The sequence below is a fragment of the Natrix helvetica genome (genome assembly GCF_964273705.1).
Source record: "Natrix helvetica genome assembly, chromosome: 1".
Classification (NCBI taxonomy): Eukaryota; Metazoa; Chordata; class Lepidosauria; order Squamata; family Natricidae; genus Natrix; species Natrix helvetica.
This window is the reverse complement of record NC_138548.1, coordinates 75,614,805-75,630,863: the sequence shown is the minus strand read 5'-3', so window position 1 is coordinate 75,630,863 and position 16,059 is coordinate 75,614,805. Positions and strand designations below refer to the sequence as shown.

The 16,059-nt window shown below is 42.0% G+C and overlaps 1 protein-coding gene across 1 annotated transcript in view; it reads right to left on the bottom strand.

Annotated features, from left to right (window-relative positions):
• The window catches only part of SLC8A3 (solute carrier family 8 member A3), a 251,075-nt gene extending 237,866 nt beyond the window's left edge, over positions 1–13,209 (bottom strand). Inside the window, exon 1 of the mRNA XM_081937752.1 lies at positions 13,140–13,209. The gene's annotated coding sequence lies outside the window, so the exon portion shown is untranslated. The remainder of the gene's footprint in view (positions 1–13,139) is intronic.
• Positions 13,210–16,059: the final 2,850 nt, after the last annotated feature.

Sequence of the window (16,059 nt, the reverse complement as noted above, 5' to 3'; positions counted from 1 at the left end):
TTTTATTGATGCATGCACCTTTCTGGGTTTCCTTGGGAACACATTATTATAATAATCATTCTCAATAAAAAAGGATAAACAAACTGTGGCTTAGCAGCATGGATAACTCAAGGAAAAGCAAAAGGCAGGCAGAAAAACCCCTCTCACATGATCACCCATGGAAATATTATTTTCCCAAAGAACATGAAAGTTACTTATATTTTGTCATTGAAGTTGGTGATATGTCACAAATGACTAATGGAAGGGAAGTTGCTTTAGAAAAAAGTGAGACATCTGCTTTCACAGATCCATCAGATATTATGATCCATGTCCATTAACTACATTAAAACATGATCATTAAGAAGAATCAGTTAAATTCCTCTGCAATATAAGTAATAAATATCAAAACCAAGAATATGAATCTCATTTGGGAGATTTGCAGATAGATGTCTTGATGAGAGCTTTGGCCATTAACATGAAAACCTTCTGTGCACTTATTTAATTTCTTGAAATATTGAATTAGATCATATTATTGCTTGACTGAAAAACAAATGAAACTTGGCAGGCAATCAAAGCTGTTTTTGACTAGGCATTTATTTAAAAAAAATTGGAGACCAGCTGAAGAAAATTTTCCATGGGTTTAGTATGAAGGTTTTTTTAAAAAAAATATTGTGCAGTCCAACTAAAAGGAAGAAATGTTTACTTATTCGATTCGTTATTGTGTATAAATATAAAAACAATCCAAAATCAAACTTTCAGCCTGAATTCTGAATTGCTCAGCTGTATAAAACTTTACTGAGAAACACTTTTCAATAGATACCCCCAAAATGATTACTGAAGTTTTAGCTAAAATATAAAATACTTTTTTAAATTAATGCAAAAATTTACCAATGCTGGGTTTATAGAAAGAGATATGATTGTCCAAACCATGGTTTGTTAAATAAAACACAAAGATCTAATAAGTGATAAAGCATGATTTATAAATCATAAGACTGAGTTCACACATTATATTAGGCAAACATAATCTACTATATTATGGCTTGTTTGTTAGATTTATTTGTTACATTTATATTCTGCCTTTTGTTCTGGAGTTGTGTATGCCTCAGTAGTCTTATTTTTTCCCCACAATAACAAACCTGTAAGTTAAATTGAGTTGAGGGAGAGTGACCAATCCAAAAATCACACTACAAATTTTGTGGCTGAATGCAAGTCTCTGAAGGTAAGGTAAAACCCAAAGGGCTGCTCAGACACATCAGTAGATAAAAAGATCTCACTAGAAAAGAATTGTTCAGGAATTGTGGAGTTCTTGGTTGTTTGTTTGCTTGCAGACATTTCATTACCCAATTAAGTAACATTATCAGTGTGAATGAGAGTGGAGTTTGCTGCCTTTAAAGTTCAAGGAAACCAAACCCCCACCAAAACTTAGCAAGACAAATTATATACTGCATGTAAGCAAACAACCAGAGAGCACCAAGAACTCCACAAGAGGACCTCCTGACTCCGGAGCTACTGAAATCCCCCCCCCCCAAATGGAGGTTTTTTTGAAACTCAAAAAAAAGGGAGGTATCCCACTGATTCCAACTAGGGACCATTAAGCATATAGAACACCAACAGAACTTTCTTAATGGTGGAAACTGTTGATTAGAACACAGACAATAAGGACAGCTCCTTATTTCCTAATCTTATCCAAGGATCCTTCTACACAAGCGCTTGCACTAGTGCAAAATTGGCTCAGAAATTGTCTAATCAAATGATGTCAACTCATGTCGAAAGCTGTTTTTGTATTTATACCAGTTTCGTTTGAAACTGGAGCAAAACAGTTTTTCAGCACTGGAACTGATGATCTGCCCTCTTAGTGGTGGGAAATTGTGCTCTATGCATCCTTGAACTATTCTTTTCAAGGCATAACTATCAATCAATCAATCATTAATCAATCCTAAAAGCAGCCTTGTATGATCTCTGGTCCCCTATCAAAAAGAAAGAGAAAACAAAAACAAAATTTGTCAATTTCATCCCTGCAGCCTTCAAGGACCTGCAAACAGCTAATTGCTTCAATCAAAGCCATCTGCACTTTAAAATGAAATTCTTATATTGTTTGTGCCTTTTTTTACTGAGTAATAAGAGTACCGTTCTTAGATGGCCCTGGGAAGCTTTACAAGTTAAAATCACCATGCAGTACAAAATGAATACAGCAATAAAAACAGTGTCCATTCAGGGAGCAAAACCATGTCCATAATCCTCACTACTCCTGGAGCCCATCCATCCAACCCAAAGACAGACAAGGTGGAACCCTTGTGGATCCCTAAGGGGATATTGTTCCAAAAGGCAGGTGTTACGGCAGAAGAGGCTGCCTCCTCCATTTCCCTAGATGGCATTACTTAATTGAAGCAACTTGAACTCCTATCAGAACAAAAAGGATGAACAACATGAGACATAAATGGTCCTTCAGACAGCTACACCAGGTAGATGACTTAGTGGCCTTTCGAAGTAGATCAAGCAAGGGACAGAAAATGCAAGGACTACTGGAAATCTACATTATAGGGCAGGGGCGTCAAACTTGTGTCATCACATTGTCGCCATGTGATGTATCATGACTTTTTCCCCCATGTCTGTGGGTCATGAGCCCTGTTATAGGGTATAATAACAGAACTTTGAACACTTGTCAGAGTTTCTTTCTTCCCCTTCTTATTCCAAACAGAACCAAGATGGAGTTATCTTGAGTTTCACCTTCTCTTCATTTCTAGGGCTAAATTAATATTTATTTAACAATGCTTACATTCCCCTCTCCAAGGTTGTCTCTGAACTCCTCTACATTTTGAATGGCACCCAGAAGTCAACTGGCAGCCAGGACAGATCACACAGCAGTGGTGTTATTTGAGCACCACGAAGCTTGCCCATCACTGCTTCTACGGCCATATTCTGAAGTAGTTTTAGCTTCCAAGTGATCATCATCTGGCAAACATGGCTAGCAATAACATGGAAAGCACTAGATCGCAGTACTATAGACAGGGTATCACTGTACTTTTAGATAATTTTATGTGCAATGCAATGGCGACAAGAGGGCTTGGATTTACAAATTATCCTGTCTTACAAAGCTTCCCTTCACAGCAGCATGTGGTAGCAATTTATTTTATTTCCTTTTTGGTGTGGAATGGGGGAAAAGACATTTTTCTTCCTCCAAGACTTATGGCAACTCAGGGGGAAGAACATTGATTGAATGTCGGGGTTCAGGACCTCCTGTTGGTCAACAGGAAGAAACACTAAGTAACTCATGGGGTTCTCAGCATGTTCCTTATGTTTCCAAGCCAGCAGGAGGAAAATTGCAGGTTGATTTCATATTGCTTTGGAAGGACTTGAAAATAAAAACAGTGTTGAGGAAACAATTTGCTTTTGAACTAAGTGCTACTTATTTTGTTCAGATTCACTCCAAATGAAGACACTTGGGATTGAAAAATAATCTCAAGGATGAGCCTAAATGTCTAATTCCAATTTAATGAACTGACTTATTAAAAACTCCTAATGCAACAATATAGTATCATAAACATATACATATGCAGTTTTTATTTTATCCATTTTCTAAACAAACCTGCATAACCAATGTCCTTCATCAGGTTTGTATAACTTCCAAGCCATCAATGTTGGCCTCTCTGGCCTGCCACTGTTTAAATTCTCATTCTGTTTACCTACAGCAACTTATGGAAGTGCTCCACCATGCCTCTCTGATGGTCTGTGGTTCACAGATCATGTGTTGTGTAGGGTGGACCTCCATTGTGTACTCAGAATTCCGGGTGGTTTTAGAGGAATAGGAAACCAATTCAGGATTTTCTCCTGAGTAGTTAGTTATAAGTAAGATCATATTGTAACAATGCAACTGTACACATAATGGCGATTAGCCATGCTGAGCAGAGTGATTACGACTGAATTCGTGCAGATTATACTAAGCCATTGTTTTCTAAACAAATCACTACTGATTGAATTCATATAACAAATTAAAGTTTAAGGTACAGTTTATAAACCTCCATGGCTAAGTTCACACAACATACTAATGAACAAATTTGTTCAACTACAGATTGTGTAAGTTCAGGCAATATCCTTTGTAAGTCTATGTACTTACATGAAATACATTTAGTGAGGGCAGATTTTCTACTCGCCTGATTAAATATCTTAATTATATTTTATTATAAAAGCACAAATATATACTGCTTCCGTTACAATTATATCCTTTTGTTAATAGATCATACGTTTGATAGAAAATCTAAAAATTCTCAGATGTTCTTGGACTATTAGTCATCATTCATTGATTTTGATTATGGGCCATCAGTCAATCCTGATGATCACCTAGTAACTATCTAGTGATGACAATCTGCCTCTACCTCCGTATTTCAGATCTTCCAATGGTCCATCCACCTTCCTGCTAGTCATCCTATTCTTTTCTCTCCTTCCTCCTTTCCAGCATGACAACCTTCTCCACAGAGAAAGGCCTTCACATAATTTATCTAAAATAGGGCAATTTAACCCTGGCCATTTTTGCCTTGAGCAAGAACTACAGGTGTCCAGCACAAGCACAATCATGTCAGAGTGACACAAATATTTTCTGAGTGGAGAATTCACTCTCCAATTCTCACAATTCTCCAATTCTATCTATATCTGATAGTATCAATCAACTGAACTTCAGACAGATAAAAGCTTAATTGGAGTACCAATAAACTTTCTTCTCCGAAATGTTTCAATAGGATGTATACATAAATGCTAGATATTAGATATTTTAAACAAAATTATGCTGAGTAAACTCAAAATATAATATCTTAAGTATAATTTAAGTCTATGGAAACTCTAGAAAACAAGAAAGGAGTAATTGTTTATGGAGATAAATTTAAGCATCAGTTTTTAATATACAGGTAAATTTAATCCTGACCAATGGAGATAATGGAAATTTATCTAGTTTAGTATTCAAGTCTGCCAGAATACTTCCTGTTGTACCTTTTCTCCTTCATTTCTGTAAACAATATCAAAGCAACAGCTGTCTTTACCTGAAGTTAAAATATAGAAAAGCTATTATGTTATCGAAAAATAACAGTTTAATTCTTGTTACTGTCTCTGAAAGGGCCTGAACTTAATAAGCCTAGATAAATCTCAGATTTTGAAGAATCCCTAATTGAGAGTGCATTTCTGCCCGAGGACAGCAGAGAGAAATTGCAATCTCCAGTAGAATGACGTATAATGGTAGGTTGGCAGTAGAGTTTTATAAATTTCAGTATTAAAATTACATAACATAATTTTTTAGAGTATTTAACTTTAGTTCAATTTCTAATCAAAAGTTGTTGACTCATTTTTCTGTCCCTGAAAATAGAGTTACAGAAATAGCCAATGTGTGTGTGGCAAGGTATCAAATTAAACTCATAAATAAACTCATAAAGTTTTTAGCAGATCCATACCCACAAGGAGAATGTCATAAGCCTTGAAATAAGACCACCTAATCTGATTTTTTGGTAGATGTAAAATGAATTAAGTAACATGATCATGCAATAAAATCAGCAAGGAGTAATTCGTATAGACCTTTACAAGAAAATTGATTTCAGGCATAAAAAATATAAGCTATTATAATAGCATATGATTATTCATGAATAAAAAGAATTTCACGTACAACTTTGTACAATAACTATAATTTAGATCATCATTTTAGAGAGTTGATTTATTAGACTGATACAGCCAACTATCTCAAATATATGAATCTTGGGGGGGGGGGGGTGTCATCTCAATCCAATAGATAAATACATTTCTACAGCTGTTAGAGCTAAGAGGTTTCCTTCTTAGAGTCAACTTTTCCTCACATTTTCAGTAGCTCATCTACTGCATTCTTTTCCATCATGCAAAATCAATCACTCTGAATGTACAGAGGACACCAAACATCAGAATGTTATGGAAATGCACTTTCACCAGGACTTGAATCAAATGTTTCAAAATCCAAAATCTTTAGAAGTCCCACTCAAGAGATTACAAGGCTGTTGTTAGTCAATGATCCTCAGATGTCTTCATCACTCCAGAGTTACAAAAAGCAAGAGACGAAAAGGCTGGTTTAACTAAAAGTTTTCAAAGTTTGTATTATTATCAGGATTCTGAATATCAGGAGACTATCTGTCACAGAGGTCAACCCCGAGGCCACTCTCTTGTGGGGTGCCGCAGGGGTCGGTCCTCTCGCCCCTTCTGTTCAACACATACGTGAAGCCGCTGGGTGAGATCATCCGTGGTTTTGGGGTTGAGTACCATCTGTACGCTGATGATACTCAGTTGTACATCTCAACCCCAAGCCACCCCAACGAGGCTGTCGAAGTGATGTCCCGGTGTTTGGAAGCCGCCGGGGTCTGGATGGGGGACAACAGACTCAAACTCAACCCCTCCAAGACTGAGTAGCTGTGGCTACCGGCGCCTCGGTTCAGCCAGTTGATCCCATCACTGGCCATAGGGGGCGAACAATTGCCCCCTGTGGAACGGGCGCGCAATTTGGGCGTCCTCCTAGACGCCCGGCTGTCAATGGATGATCATGTGGCAGCCGTGGCAAGGGGGGCGTTCCACCAGGTTCGCCTGGTGCGCCAATTGCGCCCCCTTCTGGACCGTGATGCCCTACGCACAGTCACTCATGCACTGGTGACGTCCCGCCTGGACTACTGTAACGCTCTCTACATGGGGCTTCCCTTGGGACGCGCCCGAAGACTGCAGCTAGTCCAGAACGCAGCCGCGCGGGTAGTCATGGGGAGTACTAGGTACTCCCACGTAACACCTCTCCTGCGCGAGCTGCACTGGCTACCTGTGGTCTTTCGGGTGCGTTTCAAGGTTTTGATCACCATCTTTAAAGCGCTCCATGGCATAGGGCCTAGTTACCTGCGGGATCGCATCCTCCCACATACATCCCTGCGGCCAATCCGCTCTCACAGGGAGGGCCTTCTCCTGGTGCCGTCCACGAGGCAATGCCAACGGGCGACTCCAAGGAGTAGGGCCTTCTCTGTGATGGGCCCAACCCTCTGGAATGACCTCCCCCCCGATATTAGAACCACTACTGACCTCCGCTCCTTCCGACAGAAACTGAAAACACACCTGTTCCGACTGGCTGGTTTGGCATAACTTTAACGTCTACCTCCTGGCATACACATTCTTACTGGTTTTTAGAGGGGTATTGTTTTAAATTTAACTTGATATTTTAAACTTTTGTATTGATTTATTTATTAGCTGTACAGTTTGGCATATTTTACCCTCCTCTTATACATGTATTTATATAGTTATTTCTACGTTTTAATCTGTTGTATTTTGGTACGGACTGTACACCGCCCCGAGTCCCTTTCGGGAGAGGGGGCGGTATATAAACGCTAATAATAATAATAATAAATAATAAACATACAAATAAGGCTCATTTGTGGAGAAGGGATGTGTAGCTTGCATTTTTCTTATTATGAATGCAGCTTACTTGGTTCTTTTGTGACTCAGATAAATGCCTGTAATGCATCTCTAGCTCTTTGGTGCTCTTCCCTTTCTGTGACTTGACCATGATATTATTTATTCACTATGGTAGATTAACAGTTTTCTTGTTCTCCCCAAAAATGAAGACATTGCATAGCTTCAATTTCTTCGTATGTATATGGATCAGGAATTAATCCAGCATCCAAAATATAGGATAAGCCGTACCTGTTTCTAGGTTCTTCAGTTTCAAACCGATTCCATTTGCCCTTCGATCTTAAAAATGGAAAGTGTATAAATGAAATTCATATTTTTACCAATAAAAAAGCAATCAAACCCAGGATCTCTAGTTATTCTAGAATTCCATTAAATATTTTACAGAGATATCAACTGCTTCAAATTTCAATTGCCCAGCTCCATTATCAATCACCCTACAACAGCGATACTTGGCCTTGGCAAATTTAAGAGTAGTGGAATGCTGGGAGTTGAAGCCCACTCCTCTTAACCCCCTCTTAAACTTGCCAACAATGAGAAACACTGCCCTACAACCACATAAGATTCTAGCAGGTTCCAAGCACTGTTAGCAAATAACCAGATCTGCAAATCTTTAAAATTTTCAGAACTGCAGATTTGTACATTTCCCAGAATACCTAGAAGGAAACTAAAACCCCAGCTCTCCATGAGTGTGACGTTCAACAAGTTCTACCATAAAAATGGGCACACTCAAATAGTCCAATCCAGAACATTTGAATAGAACAGAACAAAACAAAACAAAACAGAACGACAGAGTTGGAAAGGACCTTGGAGATGTTCCAGTCCAACCCCCTGAACAAGCAGGAGACCCTAACATTCTGGACAAGTGGCTGTCCAATCTCTTCTTAAAAACCTCCAGTGATGGAGCATCCACACCTTCTGAAGACAACCCGTTCTACTGGTTAATTGTTCGAACTGTCAGGAAATTTCTCCTTAGTTCTAGGTTGCTTCTCTCCTTGATTAGTTTCCATCCATTGCTTCTTGTCCTGCCATCTGGCACTTTGGAAAGTACCGTATTTTTCAGAGTATAAGACGCACCCTTTTTCCTCTAAAAAGAGGCTGAAAATCTGGGTGCGTCTTATACACCGAATACTGCATTTTTTTTTGCCTCCCAAAGCCCCGTCCCCTTCACCAAAATGGCTGTGCATAGCCTTATGGAAGCTTTCAGAGAGCTCCTGGGGGCTGGGGAGGGCAGAAATGAGCAAAAAACAGACCTTTTTGCCCCCCCAGCCCCCAGCAGCACTCTATAAGCCTCCATAAGGCTATGCATGCAATTTCTTTGAGAAACAAACGGCCCATTTTCATGAAAAACGGGCCCTTTTTTGCTCTTTTTTGCCCCCCACCCCCTCAGTACTCTGCAAGTTCCCCACAAGACTATTCATGCCTTTTTTAAAAAAAACAGGCCCGTTTTTGTGAAAAATGGGCTGTTTTGGGGAGATTTGCAGAATGCAAAAATATTTTTTTCCTTTCAGAAAGCTGTTTAGTTAGAAGGATTGATGAGAATTACATTGGTCAAGTGCTGTTCCTGCAGAAACAAAGTTTTAGGTGCTACAGGTTGTCAGCGATTTCCTTCTCCAGCACAGGGATAAATACACCTGGAAAAATCTACCTACCTACCTACTCTCTCTCTCTCTCTCTCTCTCTCTCTCTCTCTCTCTCTCTCTCTCTCTCTCTCTCTTTCCCTACCTACTGTATTTCTCTCCCCCCTCTATCTACCTATATACCAACCTACCTACTCTCTCTCTCCCCCACTACCTATCTACTGTATTTCTCTATTTTTCTCTCTATCCTTCTACCTACCAACCTATCTACTCTCTCTCTCTCCCTATCTATCTACTGTATTTCTCTCTCTATCTCTCTATTTCTCTTTGTATCCCTCTCCCTACCTATCTATCTACACACACTCTCTCTCCCTACCTACCTACTGTATTTCTCTCTTTATTTCTCTCTCTCTCCCTTTGTCTACCTACCTACCTACTCTTTCTTTCTCTCTCCCCCTACCTACCTACTGTATTTCTCTATTTTATCTCCCTCTCTATCCCTCTATCTACCTACTTAATTTTTTTAAAAAAATTGCCTCTTCAAAACCTGGGTGCGTCTTATACTCTGGTGCATCTTATACTCCGAAAAATATGGGTAGCTTGACTCCCTCTTCTTTGTGGCATCCCCTCAAATATTAGAACACTGCTATCATGTCACCCCTAGTCCTTCTTTTCACCAGACTAGAAATACCCAATTCCTGCAATATGTTCTTCATATGTTTTAGCCTCCAGTCCCCTAATCATCTTTGTTGCTCTTCTGTGCACTCTTTCCAGACTCAACATTTTTTCTCTTTCTCTGCATTTTTTCTTTTTCTGCAAATATCATTTGTATTTTACTTCCCTGATGCATAAAACTATGATAGATATTAAACCTGCTAATCAAAAGCAGCTTTCTTCACAGGCTATGTGGGATGGATTTATAGAATCTGTAGTCTAAGTAACAATCTGAGGGCTGCTAAATTAAGAAAGGCAGATTTTAGAAACCGGAGTTGCATGTCTGAATTAGATAAACAAATATTGACGGTTAGAAATCAAAGATCCCACTAGTAGTTGCATAACCTTCTCTTTAATTTGGGTTTTCCCTTTCCCTGTAATCACAGTATCCACTAAATATGCCTTCCTACTGCAAACAACTTCTATTTGCAGAAAAGACATCCCCATGGAATAGAAAGTCCACTAATTCAGGATAATTACTAACAGATACCACACCCAGGTAACTACACTGAAATTATAATGCAATATGTAAAAGAAAACCTCCATCAGCCAAAGTAGAAGGAAAGAAACTATTTTGGACCATTGAGCACAGCCATACATGAGTGAAAGGTTTTGGTTAGGAAGAGAAGAATCAGACACAATAATCTTTCATTATTTACACAGAACTCCCTCCAATCTCAGTGTATCCAAAGGTTGATGGTGAATTAATAATAGGCAGCCTAAGACTGGCTTCTGCCAGACAAATATTGAGCCATATAATAGGTCAGAAACCCACAGATTTCTCCTTCACCTCTTCTCCATCATGGATGAGAAGGTCAAGCTAAGAGGAATCGGTGGACTTAGGTATGTCTTATACAGCTCAGTCTTTAGCTGGGCTGTTTCCCTATCTCTGAATCAAATACAAATGTCTTTTCATTTCAACTACTGTAATTATGAAGACGAAATACATTAGAAAGTATTGTCGTGTTCCCTGTCCTATAACACTCTTAAGAGGCAATCTTATTTTAGACAGGAAAAATGGTAACTTGCTCTGAACAACTAATCTTTCCAACTGAGAAACCTCTACTTTGGAGCCACAATACATGCATTCAGTTGTGCATCTACTGAGGACACATTACCCGCTTTTCCAAAATAAGGGTTAAACATAAATGTATGGAATCTCAACATATGTGCACTAAAAGCACCATGCTAGTACTTTTGCAGTGACCTCACCACAGAACCACAAGATCTAAAAACAGCCAGGGGGAAAAAACAGCAACTAGAATTAAAGAGGCAGCAGTTGGAGAGTCTGAGGTCTTACAAGATTCTACCATCAAGTATTCCTTGTCCATCATTTTTCAGGGACTACTATGTTATTTGGATCAAGGCTGAGCAGAGGGCACATCTGGAAAGACGTTTATTTGTCTGGATAATTTGCGGTAGACTTCTTACTCCCATATGTTTAATGATGCAAGAATAATTCTGCTCCTCACTGTACAATTCATATTAAGAAATTTTACTTCTCTAGCAGGAAAAGGATGCCAAACATTTAATTCTTGAACCCATGCCTTTTGAATCAAATACTGGTTGATGGATCTTGGGATTTCATGGAAGAGACATAAGAGTCCACAAACCTGAAAACTACCTACCTACCCCCCTGTTGAAAGAAGCAGTAGAGTTATTTACCAGACAAAATAAGATAAGCTCTTCTTGAGTTCTTTTGGTTAAAAAATGAAAAGAGATTTTGTTGGGCTAACTTCCGCTTACAACACCCAGATAGGAAATGGAGGAAACCATAACAATTAAATAAGTTAAAACATACCAATGATACTCCTTCCAATTTACAATAATGTTCACTCTGCTCATATTTCCAACTCTTTCTTCACAGGAAATAGCATCAATTCTATAAGTGTCTCTTATGTTGAACTGGAAAAAAGTCTAAAAAGGTCCAGAAATCTTATGCAACCATCACTGTGTCTTAGCCTTTATTTTGGCTGCCCCAGAGGGAGAAGGCTACCTCCCTTAACTACATAAAGTTAAGACCCATCTGTTTCTCCTCTGGAATTACCCCCCCCCCCAGGAAAGAAAAGGAGTACTCAGTCCGGGACAGAGCTAAGGGCCCCTCGCAAGCATGGTCTCCCACCGCCACCCCTCCTTGCTCCCTATTAAAAGTCCCCTCTTCTCGTCCTATTTAGGGACGAGGATGGCGCAAGAGCTATATTTGCAAACGAGGTAAACACCACGGATGGAGCGCAACAGCTGCCAAAGATTAATCGTAGAGAGAAAGCGGCTGGCTTGCGCAGGCACTACTCCCTAAAAGGGGGTGGGGGTGAGGGGGGAATCCTTCGCCGGTTTCGGTTTGAAAGCAGCCTCGGATCCGGGATCCAACCACCAGGTCGGATCTTCCTTTTCCAATTCCAATCCCTCCTTTACTGTTTAAACGGGGCGGGAGGGGAGGGGAGATGGCCCCGGCGGGATTATTCTGCTCCTTATAACATTTTGCCACTTTGTACCGAACGGCAGTTTTTTTCCTTTGCCACCGGCGCGAGAATAAACGAAGCCGGCTGCCTCTGAATCTAGAAACCCGGCTTTCCCGGGGAAAGTAAAAGAAAAAAAGAAAGAAAAGAAACCGATTGCTTTTGAATTAATTCGGCCTCTCTTGCTCTCCAGGCCCTCCCTTGTCTTTAGTCTCCGGCCCTGAGAAGCCACCTCTGCCCTTTCTGTCTCCCCCCCCCCCCCGCCCGGTTTCCTGCGGCGTCTATCAGCAAGTTCGGCAGAAATTGGAATTCCGGGCTTGGGTTCAAGGAAGACCCCCCCTCCTCCTGCGCCTGGTGCATATTAGTAGTTACCCTGGTTTATAACTGGATTGGTCTTACACCGCTCTCCCCCACTGTCAAAGCCTGATCCCGGGTATAACCACTGCCAGGGAGAGGAGTTTTTTGAGCGGCCGCCCAAAGCAAGCGGGTGCAAAGCTTCAAACTACACCTCGGATGGAGCGCGCCAAGCCAGCAGACCGCCTCCTTCCCTGCAATTTCCCCCAGCAATTTTCTGTTGGTCTTGAGTGCGGAGCTGGGGGGGGGGGGGGGAAGAGGCTGCAACGGCGGCGGCAGTAGGCTTATCTCCTTCTGCAGGTTCAACACGCGCACGCCGCGCATAGAATTGCACGGGAGCAAAGACTCCGCTCCAACCAGGCAAGCAGGCGAGAAAAGAATAAATAAATAAGAAGTCAAGAACGCCTCTTGTTTTCATTTGCAGCGTTATACCTGTCAGGTTCCTGACGGCCGGTTTTGCAAAACCATCCCATTTCTCTCCCTCCAAAGCCTTCAGCCTCAAACAGGCAATAAATAGCAAGTCCACTTCGCTGGGCTGCAAACCTCCAGCTTGCATTGCGGGGATCGTGCTATTAAATTGGATCGACCCCCCCCCGCATCCCCCGAGACTTACCTTTCGGCGGGGGCGGGGGAGGACGTTCCTTCTTAACTCCCCCGTTACAGATCCTTCCCGAGTGTTTTTTTAGCGCGGTCTCATTGAATCCCCTGGTAGATTGTTGCCAGAATCTGCCGGGTGGGGAGGCGGGGGGGATCTCCTTGACATGTCAGTCGAAGTTGCCTTGCCTTCGGCCGCTACGAGTCAGGGGGAGAACATAGAGAACTGCTTAGCTTTCGGCCGTGTACAGAGGAATTGGGAAGGGAGGGGGGCGTGCGAGAGAGCAGGGAGCCGGGGGAAGAGGAGGAGGAGGAGGAGGATGAAGAAGCAGAGCGTGGAGTGGTGGGGAAGGCTAGAGAGGGAAGTGACGACTTGCAGTCCAAAGGATCGGCTGGGCTTTTCCCTCCCCTCTCACACCACCACCACCACCACCACCATCATCCAGTTTCAGAGGTTTCCCAGCATCTCGGCACCAACCGGGGAAGCTCAGAGCCCGCTTGGCTTGTGGACGAGAAGGTGGGCACAGCTCGCCTTGGGCACAACTGCTGCAGCGAGGGAAGGAAGGAACCAAATCAACAAAAGCCAATCTGCCAGCCTCTTCCAAGCTCCGCGTCACCCTGCCAGCCGGGAGCGAGAACTGCAAGCGAATTACAAGCCCTGCATATTTATCCTTCGCGACGCCGCGCGCAAGGAGGAGGAGGAGGAGGAAGGCGGCGGGGGAGGGAAAGGCGTTTCGGACTCAAACGAGGACTTTGAAGCAAAGCGCGAGGCTGGGAGCCACAGGCAAACCCCTCGCTATTCTAGGAGCCCGGCCAGGGGCGGCCTTTCGGCCGCAGAGGGAAGGACAGGCCGGCGGTCAAGGAGCGCTCGAGCTTGGTGGCTTGAACTCGGCCAGAGAAAACATGAGAGGCGAGGGAGGGTGAAGAGCGGGCGCAAACGTGGCGAAACGTACCAGCCAGCCCGAGTCCTTTGCGTTTGCCAAGGACCTCCCGGAGACCTTAAATTAGCCTTTTGGAAATTGCTTAGGAGAGCCCGCCTTGGGTTAGGCGGCGTGGCGATGTTGGGGAAGCCACCTGACCTGCTGGTCGAGCACGGAGGAGCCCGTCCACTTGGGAGCCTTTCTTCCCCCTAGTCAAATAACTACTTGGGAGGCAGCGGGAATATTTGAAGGCTAAAAATAGGACGTGCCGCCTGGCAAATAACTGCTTGACTTTAATAAGGAATGAGTTTGCTGGAAAATGTGGATTTGTTCAGCCTGGAAGAGGTTAACCCCTGAATGTTGGATCTGAGGGAAGCCAAGCAGAGAAGTTTCCTGACCCAGAATTGCCTCTATATTTATCAGAAGCAAGCACTGGGAAAGGAGCTTGAAGAAATGTGGCCCAGCTCTTCTTCTGTGGTGCTTTAGAGGGGGCAGCCTCCTTTGATGCAATGCCTACTAAATGTAATGGACTACAGCACCCATCAGCCTTCTGCTGTTCCATGGGAGCAGCAGGCTCTTAAGAAGTTCAATTGTCCTTTGGAATAAATGAGACCTACACACACACACACACACACACCACACACTTGAATTTGCAATAATTCACCAGGCTAGTTTTAAGATGAAGTGCCCTAATTTTCTTTTGCTTTGTAAACAACAGTGAGCTATCGGGTGAGCCAGACATTTCTGTAATGTTTGTTTCTGAACAATTTCTCTGTATCGTCAATCATCAAGAAATATATTACATTTTCCAGAGACTGGCTGTTGCTGATGAATCCTGAACACTCTTGTGAACAGCATTCAAGACCATTTTATGGCCTGAAACCTCTTGCTAAATTTGGAGAAAGAGGCTGAACGTGTGGGGAGTAGAACATTCAGACCCAAAAGGGTATTGCTAGAACAAGGTCTTTCAGTCTCGGCCACTTCAAGATGTGTGGAGTTCAACTTCCAGAATCCCCCAGCAAAAATATTGGAGAATTCTGGAAGTTGAATTCCACACACCAGTTACTGAGATTGAAAAACACTGTATTAGAATGAGAAACAGGCTTACTTCTAAGTAAAAACTTGCTCAGAGTAGCATTTTATTCATAGGAAGGATTCGTTCTAGTTGAAGCCATGGTGAGATACCAGGAATCTTGGTTTCACAAGTTCTCCTTTTCTAGCAGCCAATGCAGGAATTATTTCACTATATTTCTGGTTATTCCTGGATTCATTATACCCTCAGATCTTGGGTTGGTTCAAAATACTGCTTTTGATGCTTCTGCTGGATTCTAGGTTTGCTTTGCACACTGCTGTTAAGTTTTTAGATGGGCTGAATTCATCTTCTAGTGACTGGCTTAGTTGCAACTAAGACAAGGTACTAAAGCATTACGGGCTATAAGTTAAGAAGAATGTCCTGTTTTACTTAGTTCATCTCTGCCACCCAGATCATTATCCACTATAGTACTGATGAATTTCTCCCATGTATCACAGAGGCATCACATTAAGAGAAAAAATGGGCTGTGGGAAGGATTGGAAGAAAATTAGACAGGTGGTAACATGCAGCTGCTCTGAGAGGCACCTTCCAGTATTTGGAGGAAGTATATGAAGCAGCAAAGGAAAAACGGTAAATTTATTTCACAACAGAAGGTCAATTACATTTGTTAGGTTTCAGTATTTTGTCCACTTAGCATCTGTTGGCTATTTTAGGCAGGCGCAAACATGTTTCCTCCCCTTCCTTGGATCATCCTCCAGAGCAACTTTCATTGGACAGGGATAAAAATTGGGACTTTCAATCTAGTGCCCTTCCCTGCACTTACCAGCAAGGTCAAATGCAAAATATGAATATTGGGGGAAGCTCAGTGGTGGAAGAACCAACACTTTCTAATTACTCCCGTGTTCCCATTAGTCAAACAGGAAATGAATGGCTATTTCACTTTCCCCTTTTCCTACCATTTCTCCCCCTTTTTAATATTTCCCCTA